Source organism: Rhipicephalus sanguineus, chromosome 9 (genome assembly GCF_013339695.2).
Source record: "Rhipicephalus sanguineus isolate Rsan-2018 chromosome 9, BIME_Rsan_1.4, whole genome shotgun sequence".
Classification (NCBI taxonomy): domain Eukaryota; kingdom Metazoa; phylum Arthropoda; class Arachnida; order Ixodida; family Ixodidae; genus Rhipicephalus; species Rhipicephalus sanguineus.
The window spans coordinates 18882821-18896241 of NC_051184.2; the positions used below are offsets into that span (position 1 = coordinate 18882821).

The following is a 13421-nucleotide window of genomic DNA, read 5'->3' on the forward strand; positions in this document are numbered from 1 at the left end:
CTTGCATAGCTTCGGTATGTGCCATAAAGGCACTACAACATTGCCCATCAGTAAAGGCTTGATATCTTTTGCAGTAATGATTTTTTTTTTGCAAGTGCGGAATTTGATCACTACACGATCTTCCCACTGGTTATATCGCATGCTGGCTGAAACGCGGCCAATTATTATGTGACTACTTTAAGGGGCACAACGAGCTCTGTATAGATGACATGTAGCAACTTGAGTACACACAACGAACAGTTAACGCAGCTGTACAGGCGTGCCTGCCGACAGGGGAGGACGAGAGCACGCCGCGGCCGCGCTTTCATCCGAGCCGAGAAACAGAACCTCAAGCCAAGAATAGGTGAGCCCGCGAGAAACGCGACTGGCCGACAGAGTTATAACGGGAACACCACTCTGGCGGCGCCGGCAAGGAGCGATCCGACCGAGAGAGAGAGCAATACGAGATGCGACACCGGCGGTGTCTCTAGAGCCGGTGTCGCATCCGCTAGATTTTGTACCACGTCGAGACAGACGTAGTACACTGCTGTCTGGGCGGGCGTTACGCTGACTGTCACTTCCAGGTCTCGGGTTCGAATCTACGTCACAGTACCAACGGGCACTTCGCTCGCTTTTCGGGTTTCCCGCATGGATTTTGCGCAGCATCAGGTGCTGCATCGACGGTAAAAAGCTCCACAAAAGCACCTGTCGACAAGAGCGTCGGCAGTGGGGAGCAAAAGGCGCACTAACCCCCCCCCCCCTCCCCTCCCTCTTCGCCCAAGCCGCACCAGCACTTGCCCCCCAGCGAAACCACACCAGCGCTGGTCCTGTGTACTTCCTAGTCTGTGTCTACGTCGCGCTATTTTTTCACTATGCAGCGCTCCCCCTCCACCCCGCCGCGATGCAACACGGTTAAGGATGCAAACGTTGCGACCAAACGATAAAGAGAGGAAAGTCACGTTATCATCATCATCATCATACTTTTTTGCGCGTTTCGCTGCTACTTTCGGTACTGGAACGAAAGGGTATAATTTCCTAATGCGAGAGAAAAAAAGAAACGCTTTTTCTCCATAGGGCTCCTCCAAATGAGCAGCCCGCTCTGTTCCCCCGATTGTTTCAGCAGGTAATGCAGCCGGCAGCTCCAGCCGTATTCTAGATGTCTTTCAGGAGGACACTGCCAAGACGCCGCACCGTCGAGGCGGAAATTAGTCTCGTGGAAAGAATGCGCGTCTGACTGGCACATTGCCGGCAGCACAGCGAACACGGCTCAACAGGTGCAGAACAATGCACATCTCGTGCAAGGAAAGCTCATTCAGAGCAGCCTCAGCTAAGGTACATCCCCGCTGCTCTCGAAGACGTTTTAAACAAGGCAGCCACGATCAAAGTCGAAACCGTGTTCAGTGATGTTCCGTGCAAGAAATTTTCCCTTTTTCGGGGAATTTTCACCCTTCATTTTGGACGAAAGGGAAAATGGGAATCTCTGCGATATTGCAGGTAATTTCAGGAATGGTGAAATTTCCCCTATGACGAACAATACATAGCGGTATCAGTGCGTCTTGGGTCTTCTACAATCGGTTCTGGCGCACGCAGCATGTAAGCATAGCTCTTGAGATCTGTTTCTGCTTTTGTGCTTTTGTGTTGTGCAGGAGCGCCGGCGCTAGTCATGATCAAACACGTCACACACATGCATTTATATGTGTGTGGGCTCGCGCGTTACTACTACTGCGGATGGAAATATGCTAGGATTTTTTTTTTTTCAGAGTATACAGGGAAAAAAATGCCGAAAAAGGGAATTTTCACGTCTCGGAATGGGAATTCTTCGGCGTAGAAACGAACATCACTGACCGTGTTAACCATTGTAGCATGATGGATAGATGGGCTAGCTGGTACTGCATTTTATATCTTGAAGACAAAGCAAATTAAAAGGCACTGGATGAAGAAAGGAACAGGTGCGTGTGCGGTGCGTTCAAGTTAGCCAAACTTGCGCAAACAGTAGCAAAAACACGAAAACGCACAATAGTTGCGCTGCTCCTAATACGGCGAAGGAAGTGGGCGAGCACCTGAAAAAGTCGTGGCGAGCTACTTGTCACCACCATTCGAACCACGGGCAAGCTAAATTCAACGACCTCACTGTGCCGTCAATAAAGCTGTTTCTTTCTCTCTGGGCGAGCGCCGAAGCCCCTCGGTTATTCACAGTTGTATATCTTGTACAAGGTAGATCACGCGGCTTCCGTTTCACAGGAATTTGCAAAAAGGCGACAAAGTAGCAGACAAAAAAAAAAAAAAAACTCAAAGCTTCGAATAGTCAAATACAAGCGGCCGGAACAACGCAGCGCTTTCCGCATCATTACACATTTGAAATGCACACCGTGAAAGATTACAAGAATAAACTAAAACACATCGCATGTGACACTATGCCAGTAATCTGACACGGTTGCTATAGAAACTACAGGGATAAAGGTTGTGTCACTGTGTTCCGCTACGTGCTGTAGGCGACTGCGACACCAAAATGAGTAATGGACCCCCCCTCCCCTATAGGCCCCCTCCCCTATAGGCCCATAGGGGAGGGGGGGTCCATCGCAGCACCCCCCCCCCCGCCGTTGGTCGAGTCCAAAAAGACATGTTTCACAATGGATGAAAAAACGAAAATGAAACGTTGGCATGCTTCTCCCAATGGCCTGCCATTGGTTCCTGGCACTTTGGTAGTAAAGATTGAAAGTGGACAGTTCTTGGAATGCAAACAGCTGGGGCCTTCCGCCGTCAATATCGTCAAAGGCCTGCGTGGACATCACCTTACCTTTAAACAATGACGGGACACATTCAACTGAGTAAAAGTATGGGGCAGGTTTTGGCCCCCTTTTAGGTGATTAGGGGGGAGGAGTGTCGCCCCCCCCCCCCCCGCCCCCCGTGCGCGCGTTATGCCTACTCATACGGGGATTCAGTGCACAACGGTTGGGCCCGCATTCTGATAGAATTGGAAAACAATGCTTTACAGCAACATTTCCGTGCGTATCAAAGAACCACTAGCGGTAGAACTATAAAGCAATACGTCTCTCAATGCCCACGGTAAACCATAAAGTTTTGTTCGACAAACAATACGCGTGAAAGGCTGGGGCAACCTCTATGTACCCGTGCGTCCTTGCAAGCGGCTTCGCAGCTGGCGATATATCCGATAAGCAATCACGGCACGTACGCGGAACCGTGCACACGACCATGAGAGCTGAAACGGGGGTAGGTAGGCGCGGATCATGCGTGCGCTGTAATCCGTACGTGTCTTGGGGCCATGCGCAGATCAAGGCAGGGCAATGAGCAAACGACTCGTGTTAAACATCTATATCACGCGACACACATTTCACGCACACAAACACACACAAAGCGAGCGAGCGAGCGCGCGCGCTTAGAACATGCATTAAATACATCTTCCTGGCGTTCATTTACTCATGGTACAAAAGGGGGTCGTCAGCGACTCCTTGTAATAGAAACAACAACGTGTGTGTGCGTAATTAAACTTAAAAATGAAGACAAAAGGGAAGTCACTTCAGCTCCAGGCGTGAAAGGAGGATTGATAAGCCAGAAAATACGAAAAATAGAAATACCGATATTGACGCCGTTCTTGCACAAGTTGACCCTGACGTCATGGTTTGCGTCTGCTTGAACCTAGATAATTCATCGTACGCAAAAGTCTACTAAACTGCACTTTAAACCATCCGAAGGAAGAATACCTCGAAATCCGGGGCGTCACTCAGACGTACAGGTGCTGGCGCTTCGGCATAAAATTAACGGAACTTTTATACGTCTGAACTGATTCAATGTTCCTCTTTCTAGCGCCCCTTCAAACTGCACACACACTACACCACGCGGTCAGAAAAAAGTGCCCTTTTCGCTGATTTCGGCGAGACCCGTTTCAACTCGTAAATAAACGTCAGTTTGCTCTCTCTTCTCGAGGTGTCAACACGCGCATTTCTCACCTCTACTGAACCGAGCTCCCAACAGGCCCAGGCCAGGCACAAGCCGGTCCACTGGGCAATTCACACCGCAAATACCATCACAGGCACCCTGGACTGAGGTCTCTGTCCCAATGTCGATTTCTTTCTTTCACAAAGCTCACCCACTCACAGCAGTGGCAAGGCATGGGGGAAAGGAGGGGGGGAGGGGGGAGGGGCACGCCCTTGATCCGACGTGGGGTCCGGGCAGAGAATTGTATGGTCGAGTGTGATTTTGTGTTCAGTATCCCATGGCAGAAAGAAATTCCGGGGGGGGGGGGGGGGGGGGGGGGTGGCACGGGCCCGGTGTGCCACCCCCTGGCTGCGCCACTGACTCACAGCGCAGAACTACCGTGCTAGGCTTCGGATGCGTAAAAGAGGAATTTCCGCCCGTCCTGTTGATGTGGTTTCTTGTCCTCCTCCTTTACGCGTCACACTATTTATACCAGTATGACCAACCAACTAGCTCAAACGATCCAGAAAATGGACGCTCTAAATGAGCTGACCTACACCAAAAAGTATCCTGGTATGTGCGAGCTTGCACATCATCCCGCGCGTGTGTAATAGTGAGGCGGCCGGTTTCATACGTAGAGGTCAGTACAAAACTCGCAAAGAGCCGAAAACGGGAAGATCGCTCGAAAACCTAGATGATACCGAGGATCCAGCAACTGGCACCAGGCTTCATCACCAGGTGCATCCTAGGCGTCAGCTCCTAGGATGCCTCTCCATCTCTTTATCACCTTCCTTTTCTATCCCATCCCTTCCCAACCATTCACCACAGCTCTCAAAGGTCTAAAACGCGAAAAACTCACAGGGTCCCTTATGTATTCGCCTAAGTCGACTCGAAGGAGAAAGTCATCTCTTTCTTGTCAGTCGTTGTGTTCATCCTCCTTCACCCCCTCCGAAAGCTTTCTGCACTGCCGCCGAGATCGAAGGCATATGCAAGCTTTCAGCACCTCACCAGGTTTTGCACTCCTCCGTGATCGGCCCACATTCGATCAAGCGACGATGCCATGTGATGACTTCATGTCACGTCATGTGACGTCACAAATTGTGACCTCATGATGACGTTATATGATGACATCATCCAGTGATGATGATTGTCTGCATCACTCGCGTTGACGCCGACGCCGCGGGACGCCAACGGTCAATTTTCGCGTTTGTTGAGGTATCTAAGGCTTTCGCCTCAACAAATACATGCCAACAACGACAGCAACAACTGGAATTCAGTGGTCACATTAGCGCAGTGAAAAACTCGGAGAGGCGAAGCGACGAGCAGCCGCGGGAACAGTCGGTCAAGTGCGCGTGCACTCAAGATGGCCGATTGCGGGAGGCACGGAACACAAGCGCTGCCAGAGTCATTTATGGCGCAATTGGTGTCCAATTGAAGCTGCCCCCCTCAGCCACCTTTCCAAGAATGGGAGCTGCAGCCAAGGCGCGCCCGAAGAAGATTGAGCCGAGCGAACGGGCCACGAAACAAGAAGGAAAAGCGCGCCTGCAGTTGCAACCACACCAAACGCTGATGAGGCACGGCCGAGTGAACGTACCTCTGCCGACCGCAATCCGCCCAATGTACCCGTGGCGGAAGTGGCTTGCCCTCTCGTGCGTCAGCGGGCACTCCGCAGAAACCAAGGGTAGAGTCATTACGAAAACTAGTTTTTGTTTCTTCCAGTGGCTCTAACCAAGAGAAGGCCTTCGCGAGCATCATCCTGCTCCTTAATAACGAAATTCTCCCGCAACATTACACGGGCGAAACTTCCACCCCTTCAATTCATTTTTCGTTGGCCTATTCTAACAAAGCACTCAACGTTATGCATCATCTGTGTCGAAGGCGTGCGCACGGGGGCGGGAGGGGGGAGGGTGAGGGGGGGAGGTGGCACCCCCCCCCCTAATAATCTAAGGGGGGCGTCAAGTCTGCCCGATACCTTTGCTCAGTCGCACCCTGCGCCTTCAGTGTTTGAAGTGAAGGGTTATGACAATGCAGTTTTTTGACGATAATGACGGCCGAGGACACATGATGTTGCATTAAAAAACTGTTTACTTCCCACATTAACCCCAGAAAAGCCGGGGACCAAAGGCAGGCCGTTGTGAGAAGCACGTCGTCGCTTAATATTAATTTTTGCATACAATGCAAAGCCTGTTTTCTTTCGGACTTGACAAAAAAAAAGGGGGGGGGGGTTAACCCCCTCCCCCCCCAGTGTATAACCCTGCCCCTGCGCCCTCCTAACATCTCTATGCAACCGAGAAACGTCACTGTGGAAGCAGTCAACTACGAAGGAGAAACCGAGGCACAAGCAGCTTTGGGCGACGGATTTAATGCAGTCATGGACGACCTTGAATGCGGCTAAATGAAGCGACGCAAATACACTTCCTCGAAACAATTTTCACGACACGTGAATCGAACGTGGGCGCCGACTAACGGATGAGCGAGGCTTGCTTCACTGGAGACCGAGAAGGTTTAAAGAAAATTGCTGGAGCGGAAATTGTGCCTCAAGAGTGAAGCCATATACCCACCCTAAGATGGCGGCCGCGGGCGCCATCCTAGTAGGGGCAGGACGAACCGTTAGCTTTCAGCGAAGCAAAGTGGGGCGTTTTGCACCCACGCCCTACAAATTTAATATGGTGGCAAATTTTTCCGGCCTGCTCAATGTGTGTCTGTGTTGCTGGTTTCCTCAAGAAACCTCGAAGTCTTGGCAAATTTAATTTGAGATCAAGCCATTAATACTCATCTCGACATGTTAGGTACTTCATCAGAAACAACCGCCTCTTATTTTAGAACTAACCTAGCGTTTACATAAACGCATCTTAGCTTGATCAACAGTGGGCCCATCACGGAGGCAGTTCAAAACCAGGTGAGGTGCCTCCGATCCTGGAGGCAATGGAAAATCACATTAGGTGCAGAAAGCTTTCGGATGGTGGCGGCGCAGGAACAATACATCGAATGAGAAGAAAATAAGATGGCTTCCGCCTTCCAGTCGTCTTATTTAAAACCTCCTTGCTGGAGACTCACCGAGCTCGTGAAATGTCGTGCAACAAGAGTTGGAACAGCCCAGTTTCACGTGACTGGCTGGTACATCGTAACTTTCATTCGGGGTTCGCTTCAAAAGAATAAGCGGTACCCTGAGCTTGCATCTGTGAGCCGATTCCTGAACTCAATTTTGCGACATGACAATAATGGACTCTCAAAGATGGTAGTTGACAGTCTTATCGATTCACGCCGCTCGTTATACTGAGCACGAGTTACCGACGGTGCTCGATTTCGATATTATGGCTTACATTTACCGAAACCGTACATAGTCCCCTGTTTAGAAGACGGCTCCGTAATAAACTAGCAGTGAGAGTAACTGTCATTACAGTCCCAATAAACAATTGAGCTGTCAGGAGGATGACAGTTTATCGTTCCCCACAACTTCCGCTGAAATGATTGGCGGCAGCAATGCTTGCGTAAATCCTCCTCATGCGAGAAGCCGCAGTGATACTGACAGCCGCACTATATCTAAGACAACGTATGAAATAATCTAGTGTCGAAGATTGAGCCAGTTGTATTGCACTTTATATAACATGTTACAGCAAGCAATAGAAACGACCAACGGGGACATGAGAGAGCAGGCGCTGACTTCCCAGCTTATTGCTTTGCAGAATGCATGAAATGTATGTACAATTCCAAGGAAACAAACGTGACATGCTTATATGCACAAGGTACTATTGACTGTCAGGGCACATTTAATGCACGTACTGAAAGCGTGGCCTGACTTGTGCGAACAAGCCTGTCATATTTGCTCCGTCCCCTCATTTTCTGGCTCCTTTAACCACTTCTTGATAGTTTTCCCCGCGCTGTAGCAAACTTGAAAACAAGAAAACCATGACGCGAGTCGAGGTCAAGCAACACTGAAGCGTACATACGACATACAAATTGAGGCGAGCAGCTGCTGCGGCAATGTCGTCGAACAATAAATTACGACCGGGTGTCTCGAAAAAAAGAAAAGCTCACAGGGACCCTTATGCATTCACCGAAGACGACTCGAAGGCGAAAGCCATCTTTTTTTTTCTTTTCAGTCATTGTATCGATCCTCCCCTGCCCTCTTCCGAAAGCCTGCTGCACCTAACGTACCGTATTTACTCGTATCTAAGCCGATGTTCTTTTCGAAAAAACGATGCGCGAAAGTGTGTGTGTGTGTTTGGGGGGGGGGGGGGTCGGCTTAGATTCGAGTACAATGATTAAGTTTTTTTTTTTCCTGGCCTTGTGAATTTCGGGGGTCGGCTTAGAATCGGGGCTGGCCTAGAATCGAGTAAATACGGTAGTTTTACACTGCCTCCAGAATCGGAGGAGGCATAGAGCGCTTTCTGCCGGTCATTTGGTTTTGCACTGCCTCCGTGATCGGCGCACCTTTGACCAAGTGACGACGTCATGTGATAACGCCACCATGTCACGTCACGTCATGTAACATCACAGTGACGTCACAAATATTGGCGATCGGTGACGTCATGATAGCGTCATCACATGATGATTTCTTGCATCTTTCGTGTTGACGCAGACGCCGCCGACGCCAACGGTCAATCCTCGCGTTTGATGAGGCATCTAAGGCTTTCGCCTTAAAGAAGCCTAAGCTCTGCTGCAGACCGAGCGAGGCCGTTGTTGTGTACGTCTGTACATGCAGGCCGGGATAGCCGGGAGACGTGAGTCACGTGAAAAGGCGCTCGGGCGGCGCAATTTGAGCACAGCCTTTACGTCATCAAAAAGCCTGCACCTCCAAAGCAAACCTTGCACTGCGCACACGAAATGCGACAGCAGAGGAGGTCAGCCAGGCAGACGAGCGTTGACGAGTTACAAGACCGGAATTCCCGCGAGGCAGCACTCGTTACCGAGTGCACAGCTTTAAAAAATTTCGGCAGATCCCACGCCTTGTGGCAATCGGCTTCATGCGAAGCAGTCGGCGAATAATTGTCTATGCTGCATTTTTTAGCACTGAGCCAAGCGTTACGAGGTGGATCGACGTGTTTTTGTAAGTGGGGCGGTTGTGCGCACATCGTGGGCTTACCAGGAACGTCGACAACACTGGCGTTTAAAGGGCAACTTGTGGTCTTACCTAACGCCAGCACTCACGCAAAGACGTCAGTATTGTCGAAACGAAATGCAATTTACGGTGCAATGATGTGAATATCACACGTAACTTTCGTTAGAGCATTCCTCCGGGGTCAAGCAACGCTTGATTGCTGAATCATAGGAATACAGATGTAATGTTTCTTAGACTGCTATATAGCGGAGCCGACACTGGAACCACAACTGACGGCCACCGGACATGACGCCTGTATCACAGGAGTACATAAGCGATGGTTATTGCTTTGTTATAACATTAGATAGCCAGCATTGCAACTACAATCGACGTTGCACCGACATTACGCCAGCAGGCGTGGCTCTGTGGTAGAATACCTGACTGCCACGCGGAATGCTTGGGTTCGATTCATGATGGGAGCCTGGTGTTTATTATTTGCATTCGTCGAGTCAACGCTGCCGATATCGGCTTTTCTTAAGAGAGAGAGAGAGAGAGAGAGGAACCTTTATTGAAGTAGGTGATGCCCCTTATTCCCACCGGGCTGGTCGACATCCCTAGTCCGGGACGTCATTAGTCGAAGCCGCCGCCCGAGCCCGCTGGACCAGAGTTCGCTGTTCCTCTAGTCCTGAGCAATTGAGCAGGGTCGCCTCCCAGTTCTGTTTGGTGGGGTTGGGGATTGGGGTTTAATTTTGGGTTGAGTTGGCAGGCCCAGACCATATGGTAAGTGTCGGCCACTGCACCACTGTACTGGCACTGCCCACTTATTTTTGGGTCGTAATGTTTTGGTACCGCTGGACATAGCAACGTGTTTGTCTGTAGGCGCCGCAGGACGCGCTCCTCCGGTTTTCGAGATTCCCTTTGCTGGTGCAGGATACAAACGGCGTTTTTCGATATAGTAATCTCTAATTTCGCGGAACCGTGTTAAGTGTGTGGGACGTTCAGGTCCGTCAGGGCTACGGGGAGTCTCCCGGGAAGTAAGCGCGCGGGCCGCTGCATCTGCAGCCTCGTTACCCCGGAGACCCTGATGGCCTGGAGTCCATATTATTCGTTTTGGGGTGGGATCGCGGTCCCTGATGCTGAGTTTCAATATTCTATTGGCCAGCGGAGAGATTTCCCCTGCCAGATAGCTCTCGCAAGCTCTTCGAGAGTCTGTAACTATTTGTTGTGATGTAGGATGTAGGATGGGATGCCGCCAATGCGATGGCTACCTCCTCCGCCTGATTTGAGTTTGTGGCTTTGAAAGTGAGGCCGTCCACCTGCGTTCCTTGATGTACGACCGCCGCCGTGTAGTACCCCCTGGGTGACGGTCCAGCCACGTCGACGTAATAAACCCCATTACGGGAGCCAAGCCGTTTTTCGAGCGCCTCGGCGCGCGCTTGCCTTCTACCCACGTGCGCCTCTCTAGTCATATTGCGGGGAAGCGGGGACACCCAGATTTTTGTTCTCCAAATTTCGGTTATACGCTCCGTGTGTTCAGTTTCGCATTCGTGTCTGATCGATAGCCGGTCCAGTAGGCGCCGTCCCGGGGCGGTCTGCGTGAGACGCGTGTACTAATTTGTCAGATGTGCTTCGTTTAGCTCCTGTATGGAGTTGAAGACTCCCAGTGCAGAGAGTTTCTGATTTGAAGTGCTGATGGGTAGGTCAAGGGCGCGTTTAATTACTTTCTTGAGAATCGAATCGACTCTGCTCTCTTCGTGTTTAGTCATTCTTAAATACGGCGTTGAGCAGAGGATCCTACTTGTCACAAAGGCGTGGGCGAGACGAAGCGCGTCCCTGCCTCGTAACCCCCCACGTTTGTTTGAGACTCGGCGGATCATGTGCCCCACCTGTTCCCCAATTTTGCATAGCTTGTCTAGCGTCGTTACGTTTTTGGTTCTATTGTGTATGAGAAGACCAAGGATTCGTATTTCGGAAACCTCTCGAATGGATGCTCCTGATACCGTCAAGTTCAGGGTCGTCCTGTCTTTTATGTTTGCTCTGATGTGTAGAAGTTCACATTTGGCAGGAGCGCACTGCAAACCGCACTGGGTTGCATAGGCGTCCACAATGGAGGCGGCCTGCTGGAGGCGCTCTTCGATTTCTCCTAAACTGCCCCGATTTGTCCATAACGTTATATCATCGGCGTATATTGCATGATATACCCCTTCCACCTCTGCCAATTTCCGCGGGAGCTTCATCATGGCTATGTTGAATAGCAGCGGGGAGAGGACAGCTCCTTGCGGGGTTCCCCGCGTCCCCATCTTGAGTGGTCCGTGTTCCTCGTCATCTATGCGGAGAATCGCTAATATTTCTGAGAGAAAATCTGACGTATGCAAAGATTTTTCTACCGCAGTTGGCACTACTCAAGTTAGCCAGGATGCTTTCGTGTTTAACGTTGTCGAATGCTCCTTTAAGGTCGAGAGCGAGAATTGCCCTGTCGTTGTGCGTAGAGTGAATGGGTTGGATAACGTCTCGCTTGAGTTGCAGGAGGATATCTTGTGCAGACATGTGTGGCCTAAAGCCAAACATGGTATCTGCAAAGTATCCCCTGCTCTCGAGCTACGTGGAGAGACGGTCCCTAACCATTGTTTCCATTAATTTGCCAACACACGAAGTTAGTGATATAGGTCTGAGGTTGTCAGTGCTGATTTGCTTGCCGGGTTTTGGTATGAAGGTGACTAATGCTGTTTTCCAGTCGGTTGGGAGTGGTTGGCCATCCCAGATCGCGTTAATGTACTCCAAGAGATGCCGATAGGAATCGTCCGACAGATTTGCTAAAAGTTTTACTGTGATAAGATCCCGGCCCGGGGCGGTGCCCCTGCGCATTTTGGCCAGCGCTGCTTTCAGATCGCACATTTCAAACGGGGCGTCGAGCTGATGGTTTTCTCTACCCGCGTATTTGTACGCCTTCCTGTCCGTGTCGAGGGTGCGACATAGGTATCTATTGCATAAAGTATCAGCCAACTGGGAGTTGGTTCCCTGGAAGCCGTGCAGGGCTCGACGGAGTTGTTTTTGCGCTTCTCCTCTGGTTTGTGCGGGGTCGACGAGAGCGCGAAAGAGGCGCCATGCCTTTCTTGTATTCATCTGTCTAGCTACAACATTGCACCGTTCTATCCAGTTTGAGTCGTTGAGTTGTGCAGCGTATTCCTCCGCTTGTTTACTTAACTCGGCTATTCGAACTTTAAGCTTGCGGTTGGTTTTGTTTTTCCGCCATCGTTTGGTTAGGTTTCTGCGGGCATCCCAAATGTGGAGGAGGTACTTGTCTACTGCGGGAATGTCTTCCGTAGTCTTTATAATTTTGAGACACTTTGAATTGGCTGCAAGTAGCTGTTTCGCCCATTCTGCATATCCCCCAGTCTCGGGAACAGAGGGGATCGCCCGAGAACGGAGGGCTGTCCAATCTGTGAGCTTGGCTTGACCCCACGTTCTATGGCCTATTTTAGCGGCGATGGTGATCCTAAGGAGACAGTGATCGCTGCCGAGCGTTTCCTCTAAGTTCTCCCATGTCGCATTGGAGATGTTTTTAACCAGTGTTAGATCCGGGCTAGTATCTCGGTTTACGGAATTCCCAACTCTAGTGGGCTTCGTCGGGTCTGTGAGGAGTGATAGACGGAGAGTGGATATGAGTAAAGCTCTCGCATTTAAATTGCCAATGTCTGTTCTCGCCGTTCCTGGGTAGATATAAACTGTGGCGCATATCCGCATATCGCGGCCTGTGGCGTACGGGTATGTGCCACGCGTGTCTGGAGGAAAGGGTTTGACGACATACGCGACAGGATTTTCATGCTATTCACGTTACGACCAGACAGTCATATTCGGCAAACCCTCTTACCCTCCCATACCAATTTTGATCAACATCAAGGTAAGGAGGCGATCACGAGAACAACCAGACGTAGGCAGATACGTAGACAGAAACGCTCAAAGTGCTTTAGGTTCGCTAAGAAATGCTTCGATTCAAAAAGCAAGTACACGTAGTTCCCATCAGCAACAGCAGCGAGCTAGGTCCCCTTCAGAACACAAGCCTTTCACCGGTATTACGACGGCCCTCTTCTGTCAGACGAACCCGCTGCCTCACCTACCTCTGCTGCCCTTGGTTGTGTGTGTGTGTGTGTGTTTTTTTTTTTGTTTTGTTTTGTTTCAGCAGCTGTTCAGTTGCTCGAAAGGGTGATCACCCGTCCGTTGTTCAACGCATTACATAATCTCCCTTTATCTCAGTCCAGATATTACTCACTATAGCAGTTGACTTCTAACCCGGCCCTGCCGTTGCACTTGAACTCATTTGCGTGCGCAGAATCCTCCATTTCCTTACTGAGGTCCGACTGAGGAAGCGTATGAGACAGAACTACCCCCCCCCCCCCTTCCGGTGCGCACGCCAATGCCTAAACAATTAAGTTACTCTCCTTACTTAATGTTTGGCTCAGTCGTG

General features: G+C 50.5%; 1 protein-coding gene across 5 annotated transcripts in view; it reads right to left on the reverse strand.

Annotated features, from left to right (window-relative positions):
• Positions 1–13421, reverse strand: part of LOC119404686 (cAMP-dependent protein kinase catalytic subunit 1) — a 319288-nt gene that overhangs the window by 41213 nt on the left and 264654 nt on the right. The window lies entirely within an intron of this gene.